Raw genomic sequence first — 24,248 nt, 5'->3', positions numbered from 1 at the left:
TTTTATATCCATTATCACACACACATGTATATAAACAAGTCGGGGATCAATATGCAAAATACCCTATTGTAAGACAGTAAAACATAAACTCCAGGTAATAATATAAGGACATGGCATGTGTATATACATATATACATATGCAATACGTAAATGTACTTTTTTCATCTGAAAACATATGTACATATGATTGTATTTATATACACACAAATCCCAATAAATATATATGTTTACATACTATGTAACTAAAGTATATATACATTCCAAGATTTTTTATTTTTAAGTAATCTCTGCACCCAACATGGGGCACCCACCAACTCACAACCCCTAGACCAGCTCCACAGGCTGAGCAAGCCAGGCACCCCAGATTGTACAAATATATTTAGGTGTATATATACACATAGATTTTTTTAAGTTTTTTGTTTGTTTTGAGAAAGAAAGCACCAGCAGAGGAGAGGCAGAGAGAGAGAGAGAGAATCCCAAGTAGGCTCTCCACTATTAGCACAGAGCCCAACTTGAGGCTCGATCCAAGGAACTCTGAGATCACCACCTAAACTGAAACCAAGAGTCCGAGGCTTAACCCACTGAGCCACCCAGATGCCTCTACATGTTTAATGCTTATATATAAATACACATATCCCCAGAGAAAATACATATTATTTAGGGTTTGTGTTTTTATTGCTTCACAGGATGCAACTTTACATATTGTTACATATTGCAACTCACTTTTTCTTCTGGCTCTTTGAGAACCCTCCCCCTTAAAGTAGGTCTATTCTTCATTGTTTTCAGTTTGTTTCATGGTGTCTCTCAATCAGCTTATTCAGAGCTGTTGGGGGAGTCATTAGGCTCCAGTAGGAAATATTTTGGGATCTCTGGCAAGGTTGGATTTGTACTGACGTGTTAACCTAGTTACTTAATCTCCTACCTCATTTTCCTAACTGTAAAACAGGATTATTAATAGTACCAAACTCCCCACAAGGGAAACTCTGAGCCCAAGGAATAGTCTCTCCTTTGGTCTTCCTTTTTTTTTTTTTTTAAATGTTTTTATTTATTTCTAGGAGAGAGAGAGAGACAGCGTGAGCAGGGGAGGGTCAGAGAGAGAGGGAGTCACAGACTGAAACAGGCTCCAGGCTCTGAGCTGGCAGTCAGCACAGAGCCCGACGTCGGGCTCGAACCCACGAACCGCGAGATCATGACCTAAGCGAAAGTCGGACGCTTAACCGACTAAGCCACCCAGGCGCCCCTGGTCTTCCTTTTTTATCCAGGCTTACTCTGGGATATTTTTCTGAGCTGAGTTGGCCACTAGGCTCTCCAAACCCTCACCTCGACATGTGCTGTTCCTCCTGTGTTCCACACTGCCTGCCCCAGCCCCATTTCACCTGGTTCCTTTCTACTCAGCTTTCTCAGGTCTCCTTAACAACCCTCTCTTCTCCTTACCTAATAGTGCAAGAATTCCTGCTGCCTAGCTGGCCCATCCATTTCTTCTCACTTGTGTGCGAACTCATAAAGAAGACCCTGCAATTAAACGCATAAATGAATGAGTTTATTGATCAGATGAGCACTTAAAGCATTGTAATGTCTAGAATGACTCCTTTTAATAAGTTCTTAATATGAAAGTGTAAGGACACATTTATGAAAAGGAATTTCATATTATTTAGTACCTACTCATAACTGATAGCTGTATAAAGTAGCCATTCCTGGAGCAAACATATCAAATTTGCTGGCCAGAAATCCTAGAACCAACCTCTAAAAGTTTAGAATGCTGGAATAATTTTTTATTGTATATCTTTTTTTTTCAGTGTTTATTCTGAGAGAGCGTGCACACGAGTGAGCGACTGGGGGAGGAGCAGAGAGAGGGAGAGAGAATCCCAAGCAGGCTTTGTGCTGTCAGCACAGCGGTTGACTTAGGACTCCGGGCTGGATCCCACAAACTGTGAGATCATAACCTGAGCCGAACTCGAGAGTCAGATGCCCAGCCCACTCAACCACCAAGGCGCCCCTTTTGTATTTCATCTTTTATAACTACCTCAAAGCATTTTCTCTGTTACACTCACTAATGCCTTAAGGGTGTGTTTCTTTTCTAGATTCAAACATACGCCTTCTCCAGGTTAGTTGGGATGAATAGAAGGAAAGCTAAAACAAAATCAGATCTTTGGCAGAACAAAATGTTTATTAATACCATTACGCAAGGAATAGGTAAACCCTTTTGGAAGAAAAAGAAAACATTCCATGTGAGTCAAGTTCCATTTCTCCCATCTTCTTCCTCCTTTGGAAAATGAAGGGCTTTTCACTTTCTGTTTGCCCAAATCTTTTTCTATTCATCTACATGCACAGACATGTTCCCATAGAAAGCATATAATATTTTGGACTTTAGTTTTGGAATTCTTACTACACGTTGTATGTATTGTCTTAAACTGGCTTTTCCCAGTAAATGATTTGACTTCAAGAACTTTTTTATTCCTGCATTTTGAATACTAATGTACAGAGCTTCTAGAACAGAGTTGGGGCACAGAAGAAGAGTATTTTCAGTTCTCCCGCAGTGATGGATTTTGTATTGCCCACGATTCTCCATTTCTGACTACTGTTGCCAAATGTTTGTGTCAATGTCTCCACCCCTCTATTTGCCTGGTGGAGCTTTCGTGGTTTTATTTGTTCTTAAGCCATTCTCTTTTAGGTTTTGGTACCTATAAAGTGGAGATCTAATTCTCCCTTCCTCAAGTGTTTTTGAATATAATGAATGAGTTAGCATGTGTAATTCATATAGATTATATAGAGGACATACATGGTATACAATAATATCACACTATTGATACTATTAATACGTTCTTTTATTAGTTCTAATGTATTTATTACCTTATTACCCTATAGGCAATTCTGTCCAGGAGACTTCATCTCACCACAGGCACTGATTGCCAACATTGAGATCAGAGAAACCACTCTGGTAATAGCAAAATTTCTGTAGTCCTCTTTAATTGTACTAAGCTGAGATATTTTCCAGAAACAGTTGTGGATTTGCTCCAGCAACTCTTTAAGATCATCCATATACTGAACTCTTTCTTCCCTCATTGTCTTTCATTTCAGCCTTTGCGTATACTGTCCTGCCCACCTAAGAAAACCCCCGTGTCACAAGCCAGCATTCCCAGTCTTACAGTAAATGTGTGCGCACACAGTTCAATGCCAAGGAATATATGTCCTGACACTAATTGTGAGATTATGAGCAAAGTAATTAACTTCTAATCTGTAAAATGGAAATGCTAATTATACCTACTTCATAGTCTTGTTGTAAATGAGTTAACAAATCATATAGAAGCGGTGCCTGGGGCACAGGAATCTGTCAACTGTTTGCTAGTATTAATAACTGTTCCTAACAATGTCTTCATCTTTGCTCCTAGGAGGCTGATCCTTCCTGCCACCACTGGCTGACGTCCGTCAAGTCAGATATTCTCATCCTGACAGTAGCATCTCCTCATTGGTCTTTCGCCATTAGAATCTAGGCAGAAAGATTTCTTTTGCAAGTGTGTAATTTTGTATCTTCATCATTCCTCAAGGTGAGTTAGTCTTTATGCTTCCCTTCTCTCTGGTTCTTCTCCCTCCCACCCCTGCATTTGTCCTTGAAACTGAAGAATATGAATGTTGGGTGTGGTGTGATAAAGTCAGTGCAGCCACAGGAGGAAACAAAATCGAGGCTTGGAAGGAAGAAATTTATTGTACACTCCAGTCCCAGAGAGGGGGTCACCACATAGCAAGCAGGACCGCAGGGGAAATACCAGGTTTTGCACAGGTGGCGGAAGACAGGAATGAGGGGGAGACCCTGAGCCAGAGCTTTTATTGGAGTTTTCACTCTGTGAAGAGTAAGCAGTTTAGGATTGGCTAGTTGGAATCATTCCAGCAACTGTGGGCTCTTGGGTTGGCTGGCACCTGGCCTTAGGATGATTTTAGGGGCAAGGAAATATTGGCTTGTATGTGATCATTTGCTAAGGAGGTGGCCGGGTCTCTATACTTGGGATTGGTTGGTTTGTACTGGTTGATCAAGCCCTTTGCTATCCCTATGAATTGGCTAGCCTAGGCCTGGGAGGGACAGTCTCTGCTGGCCAGCAAGCTGGTTACAATGCCAAAACATCATAAGATACAGAAAATTAAAAAACATGATTAATAAATGTAAATCTGGTTCCTTCTGACTAGAACACTCCACTGCCCCAGCCCCTGCTTCATCTGACTTTCTTTTTTTGAAATGTTTATTTATATCTGAGAGAGAGAGAGAGAAAGAGAGAGACAGAATGTGAGCAGGGGAGAATCTGAAGCTGGCTCCAGGCTCTGAGCTGTGAGCTGTCAGCACAGAACCCGACGCAGGGCTCAAACTCACAACAGTGAGATCATGACCTGAGCCGAAGTCAGAGTGACTGAGCCACCTAGATGCCTCCTGATTTTCTATTACTTATCCTTCAGGTCTGTAATGAAATGTGACTTGTTGCATTTATACATGACATACTATCTCCTTCCCTTTATTAGTTTGCTAAGGCTGCCATAACAAATAACCACATCCTGGGAGGCTTAAACAGCAGAAATGAATCTTCTCACGGTTCTGGATTCTGGAAGTCCAAGATCAGAGCGTGAACAGGGTTTGTTCTTCTGTGACTGCGAGGAAGGGTCTATTCCATGCCCCTCTCCTGGCTTCTAGTGGTTTGCTGGCCATCACTGGTATTCCCTTGGCCTGTAGAAGCATCACTCCCATCTCTGCCTTCACTTTCACATGGTGTTCTCTGTGTGTGTATGTGTGTGTGTGTGTGTGTGCGCGCGCGTGTGTGTGTGTGTGTGTCTGTATGTCTGGATCCAAATTTCCCCTTTTAATAAGGACACAATCATCGGAATAAGGCCGTCTTTAAGAACCCCCCATTTGTTTCTTAGATTTTTTTTTTTGAGAGAGAGAAAGAGCAGGGGAGGGGCAGAGGGATAGGGAAAGACAGACAGAGAGAGAGAGAGAGAGGGAGAGAGAGAATCTCAAGCAGGTTCTATGCCTAGCATGGAGTTGGACCTTCAACTGACTGAGCCATGCAGGTGCCCCAAGGACCTCATTTTTTTAGTGTTTACTTCTATAAAGACCTTGTCTGCAAATAAGGTCCCATTCTTAAGTAGTGGGAGTTAGGACACCAACATATTTTGGGAAGATGCAATTCAGCCCAGAGCACTGCCCTCAAAGCTCTCCCTTTGTCTCCCTATGTTAGTGCCCCCTTTCTGCACTTCCCTAGTGCTTGTATGCACCACCCCGCCTGAGCCCTTAGCACACTTTGTTGTACATATTACTTTTTTGAAGCCAATTCCACTCCTTTCCTCCCCAAATATGTCTCTGGTTCCTCATTTTTCTCTGTATCATGCACACTGTTGCATGCTCAAGGGGCACACCCAGTGGAAAATTGATGAACGAATGGAAGATTGAGCTCTTGGGGGAAAGGGGAGAGAAGATGGCCAGTGTACATAGCTGTACTCATAACTTAATGTCTTAATTGCCTAGACAGCATTTACAACATTCTCACTAACCTCCAGAAGGAATCCTCTTGGGATTTACTACACTACAATCGTAATCCAATTAAAAGGTATTATGTATTGGGGCACATGGATGGCTCGGTCAGTTCAGCGTCTTACTCTTGGTTTGAGCTCAGGTCATGATCTCACAGTTCATGCATGCGAACCCCACATCAGGCTCTGCGTTGACAGTGCAGAGCCTGGTTGGGATTCTCTCTCCCTCTCTCTGCCCCTCCCCTGCTCTTGCTTTCTCTGTCCCAAAATAAATAAATAAACATTTTTTAATGGTATTATATATTTAGTTTATAAGCAATGTATTATGCTCCAGGAAGAATCCCTTTGCAATCAGCCTCATCACAGCTATAATCCAACCACATGGTAACGGTTCAATATTGGGTTAGATCCCTGCCATTTATTTTTTTAAATATTTTTAAATTTATTTCTGAGAGAGAGAGAGAGAGAGAGAGAGAGCACGAGAAGGGGAGGGTCAGAGAGAGAGGGAGACGGAATCTGAAGCAGGCTCCAGGCTCCTACCTGGCTGTCAGCACAGAGCCCGACGCAGGGCTCGAACCCACAAACCGTGAGATCATGACCTGAGCCGAAGTGGGACGCTTAACCAACTGAGCCACCCAGGCGTCCCCATATGTATCTTTTTAAATAAGCCCATCTTTTATACTCTAATTGGAGTTCTATTGATTATATTGATTCTCTCTCTCATCTTATTTTATTCTTGTGTTTCTTCATTGGTCCAGAAAACAAGAACCACATTAAATCATTATGGCAATAGGACACGTTATGGCTTTGTTCCTGTTGGATAGAAATTATTTTAAATTTGAGATGTTATGTGGTTCTTTGTATGTTTCTCCTCCTTCATTTGAAAGTTCATTCCATTATACATCACTGCTCTTTTGTCTACTTTTGTCTTCTGACTTCCATGTCATCTTATGTTCATGGGAACGCCATAGTCTCCAACTGTGTTTGGTCCATCCTTCTCATCTGAAATGATTGCTCTCAATTCCAACATCTGTATGCACGACAGAAAAATGCAAAGTGACCTTGATATATAGTTTTCACCATTTTTCCAAGAAAGTGGGGGGAATCGGAGTGTTCGATTAACCAAGAGACTGGGGATTAGTGCTTCTCAAAGTCTCTGAAGACCCCCAGTGACCACGTTTCTTATATTTTTCATATGTAACACCACTTATATATTATGCCCAAACAAAAAAAAACTGACATTAAAAAAATAAAACCTCTTAAGAGTGATGTCAGAAAAAGTGGTAGAGTGGGGACATCCAGGAGCTGTCTCTACCCATAACACTAAAAATCCTGGCAATAACTGTCAAAATCAACATTTTTTAAAAAATCTTTTTTAGCATTTATTTATTTTTGAGAAACAGAGACAGAGCATGAGTGCAGGGTGGGCAGAGAGAGGGAGACACAGAATCTGAAGCAGGCTCCAGCTCTGAGCTGTTAGCACAGAGCCTGACGCAGGGCTTGAACCCATGAAGAGTGAGATCATGACCTGAGTCATGAGCCAAAGTCAGATGCTCAACAGACTGAGCCACCCAGGTGCCCCCAGAATCAACTTTTTAAAAACTCTGGAAGATAGTCAGAGGTTTACAGCCAGAAAGCAAATGCTTAACCACGAGAAAGGTCACCGAAGCAGGCTAGGATTAGGTTCTGGCCCTCTAACTTAGCCTTACCCCATCTGAGACTGCAGCAGCAATCTTGAAGGCAGCCAGTATTCCCAGTGTGAGCATCTAGTCCAGGACCTCAGGAGATCTTGATCTGAAGGAATTCAGTTGGTCTCTTTTGACTTGCCTATGGGTCCCCTGAAGGACTGATACAGGGGACATGCCTTTGTTCTTCTCAATCTAAAACACTCTCAGGGTGGAAAGATGGCCATGGCTACATGGAAGATGTTCCCAGAAAAGAATGAAAACCAAATGGACAAGCTGCCACTGCCTGGGGCATAAAAATAACCATTGAGATAAAAATGACATGCTGAAAGCTGGGGAGGAAAAGCTGGAAAGTGAGAAACTTTGGGGCTTTGTCATGTACTGGACAACCTAGAAATCCATGTCCATGGCCAGGGCAGGATACATGCTCAACTTAGACCTGGGAAGATCATAAGCCTTCACTGCTGACTGGTCTTTAGACTTTGTATGATCAGGACGTGAAGGCTAAGGAAGGGTTGTAAACAGCCTGGCTAATTGTTGAAGGAATGCCCCAACACAGAGCCAAACTGCAAAGAACTAGGGAATCTTTTGTTCTTTCTTTTGTTTTGTTTTGTTTTGTTTTTGTTTTTAAACACTACTCAACATATCCCATTTTTTAATGAAAAAGTATGAAGCATGCAAACACACAAGAAAGTATGGCCCATTCCCAGGACCAAAAAAATGAACAGTGAATAGGGGAAAATCCATATTACTCCTTTACTGTATTTCTCCTTTACTCTCATATAATGATCACACTCACAACACTTCTCACACTGCATGTGCTTAGTTTATTCCCACACCAAGCAATTCTGTAATATGACCTGGGTGTTCCACAATTTAGCTCCATTCTGACACTATCTATAGTGTCAGATCTCACCGGTTAAGGGGTTACTCTCATGAGACTGCCCTACCCCACTTCAGCTGTCGATGACATTTAGTAGGTCCCCAGGTTATCCACAGCTTCTGTCCAACTTGACTACAAATCAAAGGTTCTTGTGATGCCCCCCCCCCATCTTGGATTCAATTATTTATCAGAACAGTCATAGAACTCATGGAAACACTTGTACTTACCAGTTTATTAAATGATATAATAAGGGACAGAGATGAACAGCCAAATGAAGAAATGCATAGAATGAAGTCGGAGAAGGTCCAGAGCACAGGAACTTTCATCCCCATGGAGTTAAGGCGCATCACCATCCTGGCACTTACATGTGTTCACCAACCTGGAAGCCCTCTGAACCCCATACTATTGGGATTTTAGGGAGGTTTCCTCATAAAGGCATGATCTATTATTAACTCCACTTCCATTTCCTCCCCAAGGTTCTAATCATGGCCTGGTTTTTCAGGTGACCAGCTCCCTTCCAGAGGCTATAAGGAGCTTGCCCAGAGTCACCTCATTAGAATAAAAGATGTTCCCACTGCTCTTATCACTTAGGAATTTATAAGAGTTTTAAGAATGGGAATGGAATGTGTCAGGAATGGAGATAGAAACTCAATACTTTTTACAATTATAAATCAAAACATCACAAACAGAAACTGTCCCTGAGAAAACACAGACATTAAAGCAACTGTCTTAACTAAACTCCAAGAGCTAAAGGAAACTACCAAAAAAAAAAAAAAAAAAAAAAAAGCTGAAGAAAACCAGGAGGATGGTATCTTAACAAATAGGGTATCAGTAAAGAGATAGACATTATAAAGTGGAAGGAAATAGAGATTTTAGAGCTTAAAAGTACAATAGCTGAAATGAGAAATTTGCAGAATCGTTCAGCAGATTTGAGCAGATGGAAGCATCAGCAAATGTGGAAATTGGTCGAATGAAGTATTCCAATCTGAGAAGCAGAAAGAGAAAACAAGGAAGAAAAAGGAACAGAGAAAGCAACCTGTGGAACACCATGAAGCATACACATAATGGGAGTCCCGGGAGAAAAGAGAGAGGAAAGGCACAAGAAGAATATTAAAGAAAAAATTATTGAAAACTTTCCAAATCTGAAAAAAGACAGTAATCTACACATTCAAGAAACTCAATGAACTCAAGTAGAATAAACACAGATTGATACATACCAAGACACAGGATAATCAAACAAGGACAAAAATAGTTTTGAAAACAGGGAGGGAAGCAACTTGTAACATACAAAGGATCTTTAGCAATATTAATGGTAGACTTTTCATCAGAAGCAATGGAGGGCCAGCAGGCAGTGGAGTGACATATTTAAAGTACTGAAAAAAGAAAACTGTCAACCAAGAATTCTATACCTGGAAAAACAAGAATGAAGGAGAAATTAAGACATTCCCAAAGAAACAAAAGTTGGAGGAGTTTGTTACTAGTAGACCTTCTCTATAAGAAATACTAAAGGAGGGGCACCTAGCTTGCTCAGTTATGAAGCATGTGACTCTTATTCTCAGGGTTGTAAGTTTGAGCCCCATATTGTGTATAGAGATTACTTAAAAATAATTTAAAAAAATTTTTTAAAAGAAATGCTGGGATGCCTGAGTGGCTCAGTCAGTTAAATGTGCGAATTCAGCTCAGGTCAAGATCTCATGATTCATGAGTTGGAGCCTTGCATTGGGCTCTGTGCTGACAGCTCAGAGCCTGGTGCTTGCTTCAGATTCTGTGTCTCCCTCTCTCTCTGCTCCTCCTCTGTTCATGCTCTGTCTCTCTTTCTCTCAAAAATAAATAAACGTTAAAAAAAGAAATGCTAGGGGCGCCTGGGTGGCTCAGTCGGTTAAGCATCCGACTTTGGCTCAGGTCATGATCTCATGGTTCGTGGGTTCAAGCCCCACGTCGGGCTCTGTGCTGACAGCTAGCTCAGAGTCTGGAGCCTGCTTCTGATTCTGTGTCTCCCTCTCTCTCTCTGACCCTCCCCTACTCATGCTCTCTCTCTCTCTCTCTCTCAGAAATAAATAAAACATTAAAAAAAAAAGAAATGCTAAAGGGAATGCTACAGACTAAAATGAAAGGATACTAGATAGTAATTTGAAGCTATACAAAGAAATAAACAACACTAGTAAAGATGACTACACAGGTAAATACAAAAGCCACTATTATTGTTATTTTGGTTTGTGACTCCTGCATTTTCTATGTGTTTTACAAGACAGATGCATAAAACAATATTTATAAATCTATGTTAACATGAAAACTGTGTATAAAGATGTAAACAGTGACAGTAGCCCTGTAAAGGGTAAGGGATGGTGATATATAAGAACAAATGTGTTGTATACTTTTAAAACTAAGCTGTTATTAATTCAAACTAAGGTGTTATAAGTTTAAGATGTTCAGTGTAGTCCTCCAAGTAACCACTAAAAGCACAACTAAACAAATATATATTGAGAAAAAGAAGTGAGAAGGAATCAAAACAGAACATTACAATCAGTTAAATACAAAAGAAGGCAGGGATGGAGGAATTGAAGAACAACAAAGATATGAGATTCAGAAAACACATAGAAAAATGGCAGAAATAAAATTATTCCTTACTTTAAATTTAATGGGTTGGGATGCCTGAGTGATTCAGTCAGTAGAACATCTGACTCTTGATTTCAGCGTGGGTCATAATCCCAGGGTCAATGAGCTCAGTGTGGAGCATGCTTGGGATTCTCTCTTTATCTCCCTTTATACCTCCCTTGCTCCCTCTTTGCTCTCTCTCTTTCAAATAAATAAATAAATAAATAAATAAATAAATAAATAAATTTAATGGGTTAAACTCTCCAATTTTTTTTCTTTTTTTAAATTTTTTAAATTTTTTTTAATGTTTTATTTATTTCTAGGAGAGAGAGAGAGAGAGAGACAGCTTGAGCAGGGGAGGGTCAGAGAGAGAGGGAGTCACAGACTGAAACAGGCTCCAGGTTCTGAGCTGGCAGCCAGCACAGAGCCCGACGCGGGGCTCGAACCCACGAACCGCGAGACCATGACCTAAGCGAAAGTCGGACGCTTAACCGACTAAGCCACCCAGGCGCCCCAAGCTCTCCAATTAAAAGACAGAAATTGGCAGAATGTATTAAGAAAACAACAACAGGGGTGCCCTGGAGGCTCAGTCAGTTAAACATCTGACTGGCTCAGGTCATGATCTCACAGTTCGTGGGTTCAAGCCCCACGTTGGGCTGAGTGCTTACGGGTCAGAGCCTGGAGTCTACTTCAGATACTGTGTCTCCCTCATTCTCTGCTCCCCCCCCCATTCATGCTCTGTCTCTCTCTCTCTCTCAAAAATAAATAATAAAACATTTAAAAATTTTAAAACAAAACAACAACAAACAACAAAACCCCACCCTCTACCTTTTAAATTTAAAAAAAAGAAAAAAAAAGGAAAAAGATATTTCATGCTAATAATAGCCAAAAGAGAGCTGGATGCTTGTACTAATATCACATAAAGTAGATTTTAAGTCAAAATTGTTACAAAAAACAAAGAGGGGTATTATATATTGATAAGAGGATGAATTTATTGAGAAGATATAGCAATTACATACGTACCTCATAGAGCCCCCAAAAATATGAAGAAAAAGTTGACAGAATTGAATGGAGAAATAGACAGTTCTACAATAATAGTTTGGAGACTTAAATACCTCACTTTCAATAATGAATAAAATAGCTCAATAAGATAAGCAGAAAAATAAAGGAGGTGAACAACACTATAAGACATCATTCTCCAGGACAGACCATATGTTTGTTTGTTTGTTTGTTTGTTTTTTTAAGAAAGCACGAGCAAGGGAGAGACGGAGAGGGAGAAAGAGTGTCAAGCAGGCTCCACACCCATAGCAGAGCCCTACACAAGGGGCTCAGTCTCACAACTATGAGGCCACAACGTGAGCTAAAATCAAAAGTTGGACACTCAACCAACTGAGCCACCCAGGCACTCCAGGACAGACCATATGTTAAGGCAAAAGAACTGGAATCACACAAATTGTCTGCTCTGGCCACAATTGAATGAAGCAAGAAACCTAGAAGGAAAACTAGAGCATTCACAAAATATGTAAATTAAATAATACATTTATTTTTAAATATATTTTTAAGTTATTTTATTATCATTTTTTAAACTAATCTCTATACCCAACATGGGGCTTGAACTTATGACCGCAAGTTGAAGAGTTGCATGCTCTTCCTACTGAGCCAGCCAGGTGCCCTTTTTAAACACACACACACACACACACACACACACACACACGCACACACACACAGTTTATTTATAAACAATACTTTTTTTGGTGTGAGAGAGAGTGTGTGAGCGGGAGAGAGGGGCTGAGGGAGAAAGAGAATCCCCTGCAGACTCTACACTCAGTGTGGAACTTCACATGGGGCATGATCCCATGGCCCTGGAGTCATGACCTGAGCCAAATTGGATGCTCAGTCGACTGAACCTCTCAAGCACCTCTAAACAACACATCCTTAAACAATAATTTGGTCATAGAAGAAATCACAAAATACATTTTTTTTCATTTTTAAAAAATTTTTTATTCATTTTTGAGAGAGAGAGTGCAAGTGGAGGAGAGGCAGAGAGAGAGGGAGACACAGAATCCGAAGCAGGCTCCAGGTTCTGAGCTGTCAGCACAGAGCCCGATGCGGGGCTTGAACTCACAAGTGGTGAGATCATGACCTGAGCTGAAGTTGAACACTTAACTGACTAAGCCACCCAGGAGCCCCAACAAAATAAAGTAGAAAACACTTTGAGATGAACAAAAATAATCAGAGCTTATGACAGACTATGGAAAAGAAACTTAGAGCTATAATGTCTATATTTAAAAGAGAAAGGTCTCAGGGCACCTGGGTGGGTCAGTGGGTTAGGTGTCCAACTCTTGATTTTGGCTCAGGTCATGATCTCACAGTTCATGAGTTTGAGCCCTGCATTGGGCTCTGCACGGACAGTGTGAAGGCTGCTTGGGATTCTCTTTCTCCCTCTCTCTCTGCCCCATCTTCCCTCCTTTCTATCAAAATAAATAAGCTTTTAAAAATAAATAAATAAATAAATAAATAAATAAATAAATAAATAAGCTTTAAAATTTATATATTAAAAAATAAAAACATTTTATTTTATTTTTTATTTTTGAGAGAGAGAGAGGGAGAGAGAAAGAGAGAATGAGTAGGGGAGGGTCAGAGAGAGAGAGATAGAGACAGAGAATCTGAAGCAGGCTCCACTCCGTTAGCGCAAAGCTGGACATGGGGCTTGAACCCATGAACTGTGAGATTATGACCTGAGCCAAAGTCAGACACTCAATCGACTGAACCGCCCAGGCACATATATACATATATTAACATATCTAAAAGAAAGCTCTCAAATTAATAGCTTATACTTTAAGGAATTAGAAAAAGAAGAGCAAACTAAGTCTAAAGTTAGGAGAGTGAGGGAAAATATAACGGTTGAAGTGAAAATAAATGAAGTCATGTCTAGAACAATAGAGAAAATCAATAAAACCAAATTTGCTTATTTGAAAAGATTAATAAAACTGACAAACCTTTAGTTAGATTAAGAAAAAAAGAGAGAGAAATCATTAATAACATCAGAAAAGAAAATGGGGACCTTACTACTGATCTTACAAAATAAAGTGTTTTAAGAGAATACTACAATTATATACCAACAAATTATATAATGTGGATGAAATGGACAAACTAGTACCAATACACAACCTCCCAAAACTGTCTCAAAAAGAAATAGAAAATCTGAGTTGAGTGTTTTTATAATGAAAGAGTGTTGGATTTTGTCAAAGGCTTTTCCTGTATTAATTGACAAGATCTATTAATGTGGTATATAACAAATTAGGAAGTTGAATCACTAATCCAAAACCTTCCAACATGGGTAACCTGGGTGGCTCAGTCAGTTATGCATCTGCCTCATGGTTTAGGCTCAGGTAATGATCTCATGGTTTGTCAGATTGAGCTCTGTGTCAGGCTCTGCGCTGACAGTGTGGAGCCTGCTTGGGATTCTCTCTCTCTCTCTTTCTCTTCCACTCTCCAGCTCATGCTCACTCTTTCTTTAAATGAATGAATGAATGAATGAATGAATAAATAAATAAATAAATAAATAAATAAATAAAACTTGAAAAATTTTTAAAAAAAAACAAACCAAACAAAACCTTCCAACAAAGAAAGTCCAGGACAAGATGGCTCCACTGCTGAACTCTGCAAAATATTTATAGAAGAACTAACACCAGTACTTCTCAAACTCTTCCAAAAAATAGAAAAGGAGAAAGCACTTTCTATGTCATTTTACAAGGCCAACATTACCCTGATACTTAAGCCAGACAAAAACATCACAAGAAAACTGCAGACTGGGGCACCTGGGTGGCTCAGTCAGTTAAACATCCGACTTTTGATTTCAGCTCAAGTCATAATCTCACAGTTTCGTGAGTTCAAGCCCTATGTCCGGCTCCGTGCTGACCTCATGCAAAGCTTGCTTGGTATTCTCTCTCTCCTCTCTCTGCCCCTCCCCTGCTTACACTCTGTCTCTCTAAAATAAATAAACTTTAAAGAAACCTCCAATATCCATTATGAACATAAATGGAAAAATCCTCAACAATATACTAGCAAACTGAATCCGCAGTATGTTACCATGATTATACATGTGACAAAGTGGGATTTATCTCAGGAATGCAAGAGTGTGTCAACGAGCAGAAAAGCCAATTAGTGCAATATGCCACGTTAATAGAAGGAAGGGGAAAAGACCCCAACCTTCTGATCATCTTAAATCATATGGAAAAAACATTGACAAAATCTAACACTATGTCATGATAAAAACACCCAACAGACAATCAATAGAAAGGAAATGTCCTTAATATTATAAAGGATGTCTATTAAAAAAACCACACACACACCAAAAGCACAAACAAACAAAAAGATAAATGGGATTTCATTAAAATTTTAAAACTTTTGTGCATTAAAGGACACTATCAAGAGAGTAAAACAATCACCCCAGAATGAGAGAAAATATTTCCAGATCTAGTAAGAGTCTAGAAACCAGTATAAAAGACTCTTACAACTTAATAAAAAAAAAAACCCAATAACCCAATATAAAGTTGACATATGACTTGAATAGACATTTCTTGCAATGGCAAGAAATTCAAATGTCTTGAATAGACATTCTTGCTCGACATCATTAGTCATTAGCGAAATACAAATCCACAATGAGATGCCACTTCATGCCCACTAGGAAAAGACTAAAGAAAATAACACGTGTTGGCAAGGATGTGAAGGAATCAGAACCCTCAAACGTTGCAGGTGGGAATGTAAACTGGCACAGTCACTGTGGAAAATAGTATAATGGTTTCTTGATAAGTTAAACATAGATTTGACCATATGACCCAGCAATTCCACTCCTAGGTACATATACCCGAAAGAATTGAAAAAAAGGTGCTCAACCTAAAACTTGAAAACAAAGGTCATACTGCTCTGTTCATGATATCCATTTGGGAAGGAACCCAAATGTCCATCAACAGAAGAATGGATAAATAAAATGTGGTATGTCCATGTAATGGAGTGCTATGTAGTCATAAAAGGGAATGAAGTACTGCTACATCCTACAGTGTGGACAGACCTGGGAAACATGCTATGTTAAAGAAGCCAGACATGAGAGACCTCATGGAGTGTGATTCCATTAATAAAAAATACTTAGGAGAGGTAAACTCACAGATACGAAAGCAGATTAATGGTTGCTGGGGGCTGGTGTATAGAGAAAATAGGGCGTAACAGCTTAATTCGTAGGAGGTTTCCACTTTAGGGTAGTGAAAAAAATTGTGGAACTAGATCGTGTTGATGGTTGCATAACATCGTGAATGTACTTCATGCCTCTAAGTTGCACACTTTAAAATGGTCAAAATTAGGGGCACCTGGCTGGCTCAGTCGGTGGAGTATACTTCTCTTGACCTTGGGGTGTGAGTTTGAGACCCATGCTGGGTATAGAGAGATTGCTTAGAAATAAAAAATCTTTAAAATGGTCAAAATGAGAGGTTTTATGTTATATATTACCATGCTTTTTTTTTTTGTAAAAAAAGCAATGAAATAAAATTTTTTGGGTATGCCCTGTAAATAGGATAGTCTTCAATGGAGCGATCTCTAAGGAGTTTCTGTGAAGTAAGTTATTGAATATCCTAGAAATTCAAGATATCATGCTCAAAGAGTTTTGGGGTTTCTTATATACAGAGAATTCTGCAGCTTGCTTTTATCCCTTGATAACATGCCTTATGGAACTTCTGCCCACAAGGCGATATAGAATAGTTTCTTTTTTGACTGGTGATTAGTATTCTACAGACCTTTACTATCAAATAGGCCAGTCACTGCCAATCTGATATGTGGCTCATACCACATGTTAGGATGATAATATTTGGGGTATTTTGGATTAAATCAAATATATTTTAAAATTAATCTCACATAAAAAAAACCCTTATTAAATGTGACTACTATAAAGTTTAGAAATACATATGTAGCTCACTTTATATTTTATTGGACAGTATTAGTACAGACTGCTTATTCAGGGCCCACAAGAGTAGGTTGGAGGGCAGAAAAAATATCAGTGATCCCAGGCAGAGTGGTTCTGTATTGTATGCAGTTTATGTTTGCTCAGCCCCTCCCCACTGATGTCCATGTTTTATCATTCTTACCAGATTTCTCCTTTCCCCTCATCTGAGCTGTGTGTATTTCATGATCCTAGATATTCTCTCACTTAAGTTGTTTCTTGCAATATGTTTTTAATGGTTTTTTTTGTTTTTTGTTTTTATTTATTTCTGGGAGAGAGAGACAGCGTGAGCAGGGGAGGGTCAGAGAGAGAGGGAGTCACAGACTGAAACAGGCTCCAGGCTCTGAGCTGGCAGTCAGCACAGAGCCCGACGCGGGGCTCGAACCCACGAACCGCGAGATCATGACCTAAGCGAAAGTCGGATGCTTAACTGACAAAGCCACCCAGGCGCCCCAATTGCAATATGTTTTTAAATGTTTATTTATTTATTTTGAGAGGGAGAGAGAGAGGGAAAGAGAGAGAGCATGTGCGCATGAGTCCGAGAGGTGCAGAGAGAGAGGGAGAGAGAGAATCCCGAGCTGACTCAGGGCTCGATCTCTCAAACCGTGGGGTCATGACCTGAGCCAAGATCAAGAGTTGGATGCTTAGAGGAGCCTGGGTGGTTCGGTTTTTTAAGAGTCTGACTCTTGATTTGGCTCAGGTCATGATCTCGCGGGTCATGGGTTCGAGCCCCCTGTCAGGCTCTGTGCTGACAGCTCAGGGCCTGGAACCTGCTTGGGTTTCTGTGTGTGTCTCTCTCTGCCTCTCCTCCACTCACGCTCTGTCTCTGTCTCAAAAATGAATAAATGTTTAAAAAAATTAAATTAGTTAAAATTAAATAAAATTTGAAATCTAGTTCCTCTTCAGGCATACCATGCCACATTTCAAGTAGTCAACAGCTACATATGACTAGTGGCTACTATGTTAGCACAGGATTTTATCATCATTGCAGAATTCTCCAGGACAGTGTTGGCTTGGAGCTTTAAGAATATGGATTCTGCTGGAGTGCCTGGGTGGCTCAGTCAGTTAAGCATCTGACTTCGGCTTAGGTCATGATCTCTTGGTTTGTGAAGTTCGAGTCCTGGGTTGTGCTCTTTGCTGATGGCTCAGATCCTGGAGCCTGCTTCCAATTCCTTGTCTCCCTCTCTCTCTGCCCCTCCTCCACTCACGCTCGTTTTCTCTCACTCAAAAATAAATACACATTTTTTAAAAATTAAAATAAAGAATATGGAATCTACCATTCACTAGCTTGTATGACCTTTAACAGGTTAGTTAGCCTCTCTTTGCCTCACTTAACTCACCCATAAAATGGAAATGCTTATACTACCTACTTCATGGGGTTGTTGCAAGAATTAAATAAGTTAACGTGTATCTCTTTAGAAGTAATGTCTGACACATAATAACCTCTGTTTAATGGATAACAAATAGTAATATTGTCTTTTGTAAACTCTGTGGAGACTTGAGTCTGTTGTCAGACATTGATTGTCATTCTTCAGAACAGAGAAACTCTGAACCTCTTCCTTTGATATCTTTTGCTGTGTTCAGCCATTTGGTGAGAATTTGTTCTGATAAAGTTTCCTTCATATTCACCAAGGTAAGTTAGAATTAGAATTAGAAAAATAACAAACCTGGGGCACCTGGGTGGCTCAGTTGGTTAAGTGTCTGACTCTTGATTTCGATTCCAGTCATGATCTCACCATCATGAGATTGAGCCCTGTGGCGAGCTCCACGCCCTTTCCTCTCTTCACTTTCTCTTCCCATCTCTGTCTCTGAGTCTCTCCGCTCTAAATGACCCTGACTAATTTCACCTTGCACATTGCCACTCCATCAGCAGGACAGTCTCAGTGAGCCTACTGCAATACTGGGACTCTTGCTTATAGCTGCTCTATGTAAACATCCTCAAAGCTCACTGAGAGACTAACACATCATTTCTCTCCCTGACTTCCAGAGTAGATGCTAGGTGGGTATTTGCTGCGTGAATATAAGTGTGAACTATTTCAAAAGAAAAGGAGCTATATACAATTAAGTTTTGGGTGTATTAATGAATGGTTTGATTGCCCAGATGAATATTCAAACATCTTAGTAAGTGCTACGGGAGTCCTCTTAGGACTACCTGCATTGCATTTGTAAATTGATCTTCATCTTGGGGTACCTGGGTGGCTCAGTCGGTTAAGCATCTAACTTCAGCTCACGTCATGATCTCATGGTTCATGGGTTCGAGCCCCACCTCAGGCTCTGTGCTGACAGCTCAGAGCCTGGAGCCTGCTTTGGATTCTTTGTCTTCCCTCTCACTATGCTCTTCCCCCACTTGCGCTCTGTCTCTGTCTCTCTCAAAAATAAATAAACATTTAAAAATTTTTAAAAAGTAAACTTATTTTAATCTTCATACTATAGGCATATTATTGAGTTCTGGAAAGAATTTCTTTGGGATCAGTCACGTTATACTTAAAATCTTTACAAACTGAAGTACAACTTTTCATTCAGAAAATTGTTCTTTAGAATCCTTGGTCATAAGTTTTAGGCCCTGCACATTTTTCAAGTTTATTATTTATTCCTTAGCATTTTGTTTTATCTTTTGTGATTATGTTTTTTTAAATTTTTTAATGTTTTATTTATTTCTGAGAGAGAGAGAGACAGCGCGAGTAGGGGAGGGTCAGAGAGAGAGGGAGACACAGAATGTGAAGCAGGCTCCAGGCTCTGAGCTGTCAGCACACAGCCTTTCACAGGGCACAAACTCACGAACTGTGAGATCATGACCTGAGCCAAAGTTGGACACTTAACCGACTGAGCCACCCAGGCGCCCCTGTGATTATGTTTGTTATTTTATAATTAGATATTGCTAGTATATAGATTTTGGTTGGCTTTTTTACTGCGGTAAAATGGTACATAAAATTTATCAGGGCGTCTGGGTGGCTCAGTCGATTAGGTGTCTGACTCTTGATTTCAGCCAGGGTTGTGGGATTGAACTCCACTAAGGGCTCACAGAGCCTGCTTGGGATTCTCAGTCTCCCTCTCTCTCTGGCCCTCCTTCCCCTTCCCCAAAATAAATAATAAATAAACTTTAAAAATACATACCATTTTAGCTATTTTCAAGTGTACAGTTCCATGATGTTAAGTAAGTTCACATTCAATTTTTTTTATTCATGTTTTAATTAGCCACGTTCCTGAAAACTCTTCATGAGTCTCACGTATTTTCTCTTTTTTTCAAGTTGAGGTATACAGATGAAGATACATTTTCTCCATTCGGATAGAAATATCTTGCGGGTTTTTCGGGGGGTGGGAGGCAAACTTCCAGGACTGTGTTTAATCATTGTTGAGGATAACATGCATTTATGTTCATGAATCGGACAGGTATTGATATCCATTGTCAATCAAGGAAGTGATGTTTTTCCTTATAGTCTCAACCAGCCAGTTAGACCTGATTAGACTTCTCAGAGTTTCTCCTTTGAACCGCCCAGTGTGCAAGTTACATGCTGAACCTTCTCCTTGCTGTCAACTGTATTATCAGGGTTCATTTGTGCACATTCCCAAGAGCAATGGAGTTCCAAGGGGAACAGACTTTGCTCCCAAATAGTATTTGCTCCTGAAATCTTGGCATCCTTTTCCTCTCTGATTTGCCTGCAAAAAATTCTACTCAATCCTTGAAGATCCATTTTCAGTGTCACCACCTTCATAAAATTTTTCCTGAATGTCATCTACTGGGAGGATTATTTCCAATGCCTCTAAGCTTTACCTTCTCAATTCAGAGTATTATCACAATGTGGAGTAACTAATTACGTATAGCTCTGTATTCTAAACAGAATGGTCTCTGGAAAGTAGATACAGTATCTCCAGTGCATTGTTTACTCTGGGCTCTAAATTGATATTTGGGCAATATGTAAAGGAGTGATTTGGGGTCTATTAACCTCAAAATAAACCAGGTCTAATATTTGGTGAGTCATAGCCTCAGATTTCCTTCATAGGAGACAGTGGTCCTCAAAAAATCAAATGTATCTTTCCTGAAAACTTTTGGGCTTTAATATCTTATCTTGGGTTGGGGGGAGGGATATTAATTATCCATGAGGATAAAATTGGCTTTGATAAGTTAAACAAGCCTTTCATTCCATGAGAGTCCAAAGCAAGACCAAAGAACTCAACTAACAAAAGCTGGAGCTGGAAATTATATCTAGTCTGTCTGTCCCCAAACAACACTCTGTGATGACTATGTCTCAGCCCAGGCTGCAGGGACAAGTCTATTGATGGTGTCATTTGAGTACTCCTTCTTTTCTTCTTTTTGTGTCAAAATATGGTAGGCACTTTTTTTGAAGTGAACCAATATGCTTTATGACTGATCCATTTTTTGGTGTTTATGTTATTTCTTCTTTGTTCGTAATGATTAAGAGTAAAAGCTGTAAGAGGTAAAGGGCCTGGTTTTGTTTATTTGGAGGGGCGTAGAGCAAGGATTAACCGAGAGATCCTAAGTATTACTACTCCATTCTGTTGCAGGTGTGGAACTCCCGGGGATGGGTAGCCTGGGCGGTGGAACTAAGCTGGTGCTAGATGAATCCTTGATAGATATGCTCCAAGTGGTTGATTATCACCCTCCCTGACTCATCCAGTTTTCTCAGGGGCCAGACTGGTGAGTTAAATGGGCATGTGATGAAGATCAGTAGCCCTGCAGGCTTTATAACCATAAGGTACAACACGAATATTCTCAACTATTCCCCCGTAGAGTTATTCTTTTGGCCAGATAGCACAGTTTGAAGGCTTCCATCTTGCTTTTTCTGCTAGACTAGCTCATACTCTATGGGTCAAGGAACCAATGTGAGGGTTCTGTCAACCTGGAAGTATGACCATTTGGATATTAAGTTTGGGAACTAGGGAATCCAATATGTATCTTGACCCTATATGTTATTACTCTCTGAGCAAAAAGGGAGATTTTGGGGTGTTTTAGGTTCCCATCTGTCCTCATTATTTCTGTAAACCAACAGCCTAGAAATATCCAGGTATTCCTTTTTCCTAGTGTGTGTTTACCCAAATACATTAAATGGCCAGAATTTTCTTTGCTAAAAGATTTGGAGAAGCATAGTCCTATGGACCTGTCTTCTCTTTTACCAAAACGGTGATTTTGACTTTCCACTGGGAAAGTCAGGTGACCTCAGCCTTCTGCACAACAGGATTTTACATGTAACCTTTGATTGTGTGTAGAATGTCTTTGTTGACTGCCCATCTGCTTGCCCCATGATCCATTAGCTTCTTCAGTGGGTCCCTGCAAGTCAGGGGCCCATATCTGCCATTCTCATCCTGCTGCCCACACATGCCCACTTTGCTTCTGAGGGGTAAGTGCTGCCACCCAGCCTCCGTAATTCTGGGATCCTATCACTCCTCTGGCCTACAGATGATGGCCACCACTGAGCTTCTCAAAGCTGGTGGTGCTCCCACTCCCTTGGCCTTAGTAAACAGAGTGTCCTCCAGGCCTCTTCAGCTCATAGAATAATCAGCTGGTAGTATCTGTTCTAGGATATTCGTTTCCCTTGGCCTTTTGATCCCTTCTTCCACTATCTTCCATGAAAGTCATGGCGTCATGACTTAATGGGGCTCATTTCTTTTTGCCAAGTACCATCCACACAGTCTAGTAGTACTGGCCACTGGGGGCCCTTGACAAGGTTTAGATCAATATTGTGGGAGGGTGCTTCTATATCCCTTATTACCCCTCTCCTCAATCAAGACCCTTGAGATCCATTTACAGGCTTACTTACAGTCCTGCTGGTATATATCAGCCAGGACCTACAGCTCCTTCAATGTATCATTCCTCTCCTCCCTAAGTAGGCCTAACACTTGTCCAGTCGGGCCATACGGAGACCTAACCTTAGTGACTGGTCTAGTGGCCCTGGGGCCTGAGGGTAGATCCTAAAGAAAGGACCGTTTTGTAGAGTCCTTGTCTCATTTCAGGTTTCTGCCTTGTCTTTAGGTTGGGGGGCAGGATGGGCCACTTCTGAAGTCCCAAATGGCTCAAGAGCAACATGAAGTTCATTGTGGTTAAATTCTCATCCCTAGAGTTCCACCTCTTCTTTATCTGAGACCTGACTTTGGTGTTGGAGACTGACCATGGCTGAGAAGTCAATTGCGTCAATCGCTTCTTTGTCTTTTTAAAGTTTTATTTATTTTTGATAGAGACAGACACAACATGAGTGGGGAAGGAGAAGAGAGAGGGAGAGCCGGAGGCAGGGCTCAAACTCACGAAACCCTGAGATTATGACCTGAGCCAAACTCAAGAGTCAGCTGCTTAACCAACTGAGCCACCCAAGTTCCCCAAAGTCCATCACTTTAAAATTCTGCATTTTCTAAGTGAGCCCCTGAGCCTGATCCTCAGGATTTCCTGTCTTCTGACTGCAGATGATGGTTATGACAAGGCACTAAAACGTCTCTCTGACTTTTATGCTTTGCTTTATAGTGATGACTAATTGCCCAGGACCTGCCATGTTCCTTCTTTAAAGCATCAGTGGCCATCGAATTTCACATTTCTTTCAATGGCTATTTTCCTCATGTCCTCAAACACCAGGGAGATTGAGTAAACCAGCCGATGCCCTTGTATCCATCTCCCATCTCATCTTCCTCTGGGTGGGATATTTATACAACTGCATGGTGATCGGTGTCTCACCTGTCACCTGGAATCTTATCCTTAGACTCTGGTTCCTGGGACCTTTCCTGGTACCTGCCATCTTAAGCCAGGCTTGAAACAGAATTCAAATGCACGTACTATATGAAGGATGTGCTCTGGGGAGAAAGGGAAGGAAGGAAGAGGGCAGGGGAAAGAGTCAAGCAGGGATGTAGTGGAAGACGAACTTCTTTCTGATCCGACTGGACCTCTGGAGCATGTGTTGCACCGCCAGTCGGGTCACAACTTGAGGCAAGGCCTTTCTGAACCTCTTTGTCAGCGGGCCACTGGCGTAGGCTGCAAGGGGGGTGGTAGGCATGGTCAACCTCCCCATGAGGCAGCTCCCCCCTTCAGCCAGGAACAGCTGTCGAGAGGAGGGGCAGCTGTGAGTTACTAGCAGCCACCACTCATAGTAGCTGGGAGGGTAATGGGTGCGTCAGCTGGATAAAGGGGATCTGGTAGGGCATTTACAGCACCTGCTATAGGCTCCCTAAGTGTCTGGAGGTCCTCGCAAAATCTAACTTATCACTCGGACACTTTTTTGTTCTTTATCTGAATTGGGAGGTGGGGCACTTGGGGTGGGTTGGCCTCTAGCATAAGGACAGTTTTGATAAAGGCAACAGGCTAAGTAATCTGTGTAGGTCACACACAGTTTGTCAGAACAGAGGCAAAGTGAAACCTCCAAATAGCATTCACTTTGGATCAAGCTCTGGTTTGGACGAAAACAAATTTCTGGGGCAAGCTGGCTTACCGTCTCAACCAAAGACCAGCTGTTTGAAGGCAGGGACTTCCCGATATCCCTTGTAACCTCTCCACTTATGTTGCCAGTCTGTTATAATAAACAGGACTGAAACTCTGGAGGAAAAGACCCTCTGTTTGCTTTCAAGGCACAGAGGAGGGTGGAGG

The sequence above is a fragment of the Hyaena hyaena genome, unplaced genomic scaffold (genome assembly GCF_003009895.1).
Source record: "Hyaena hyaena isolate Hyena2069 unplaced genomic scaffold, ASM300989v1 scaffold_20, whole genome shotgun sequence".
NCBI lineage: Eukaryota > Metazoa > Chordata > Mammalia > Carnivora > Hyaenidae > Hyaena > Hyaena hyaena.
This window is presented reverse-complemented; position numbering follows the sequence as displayed.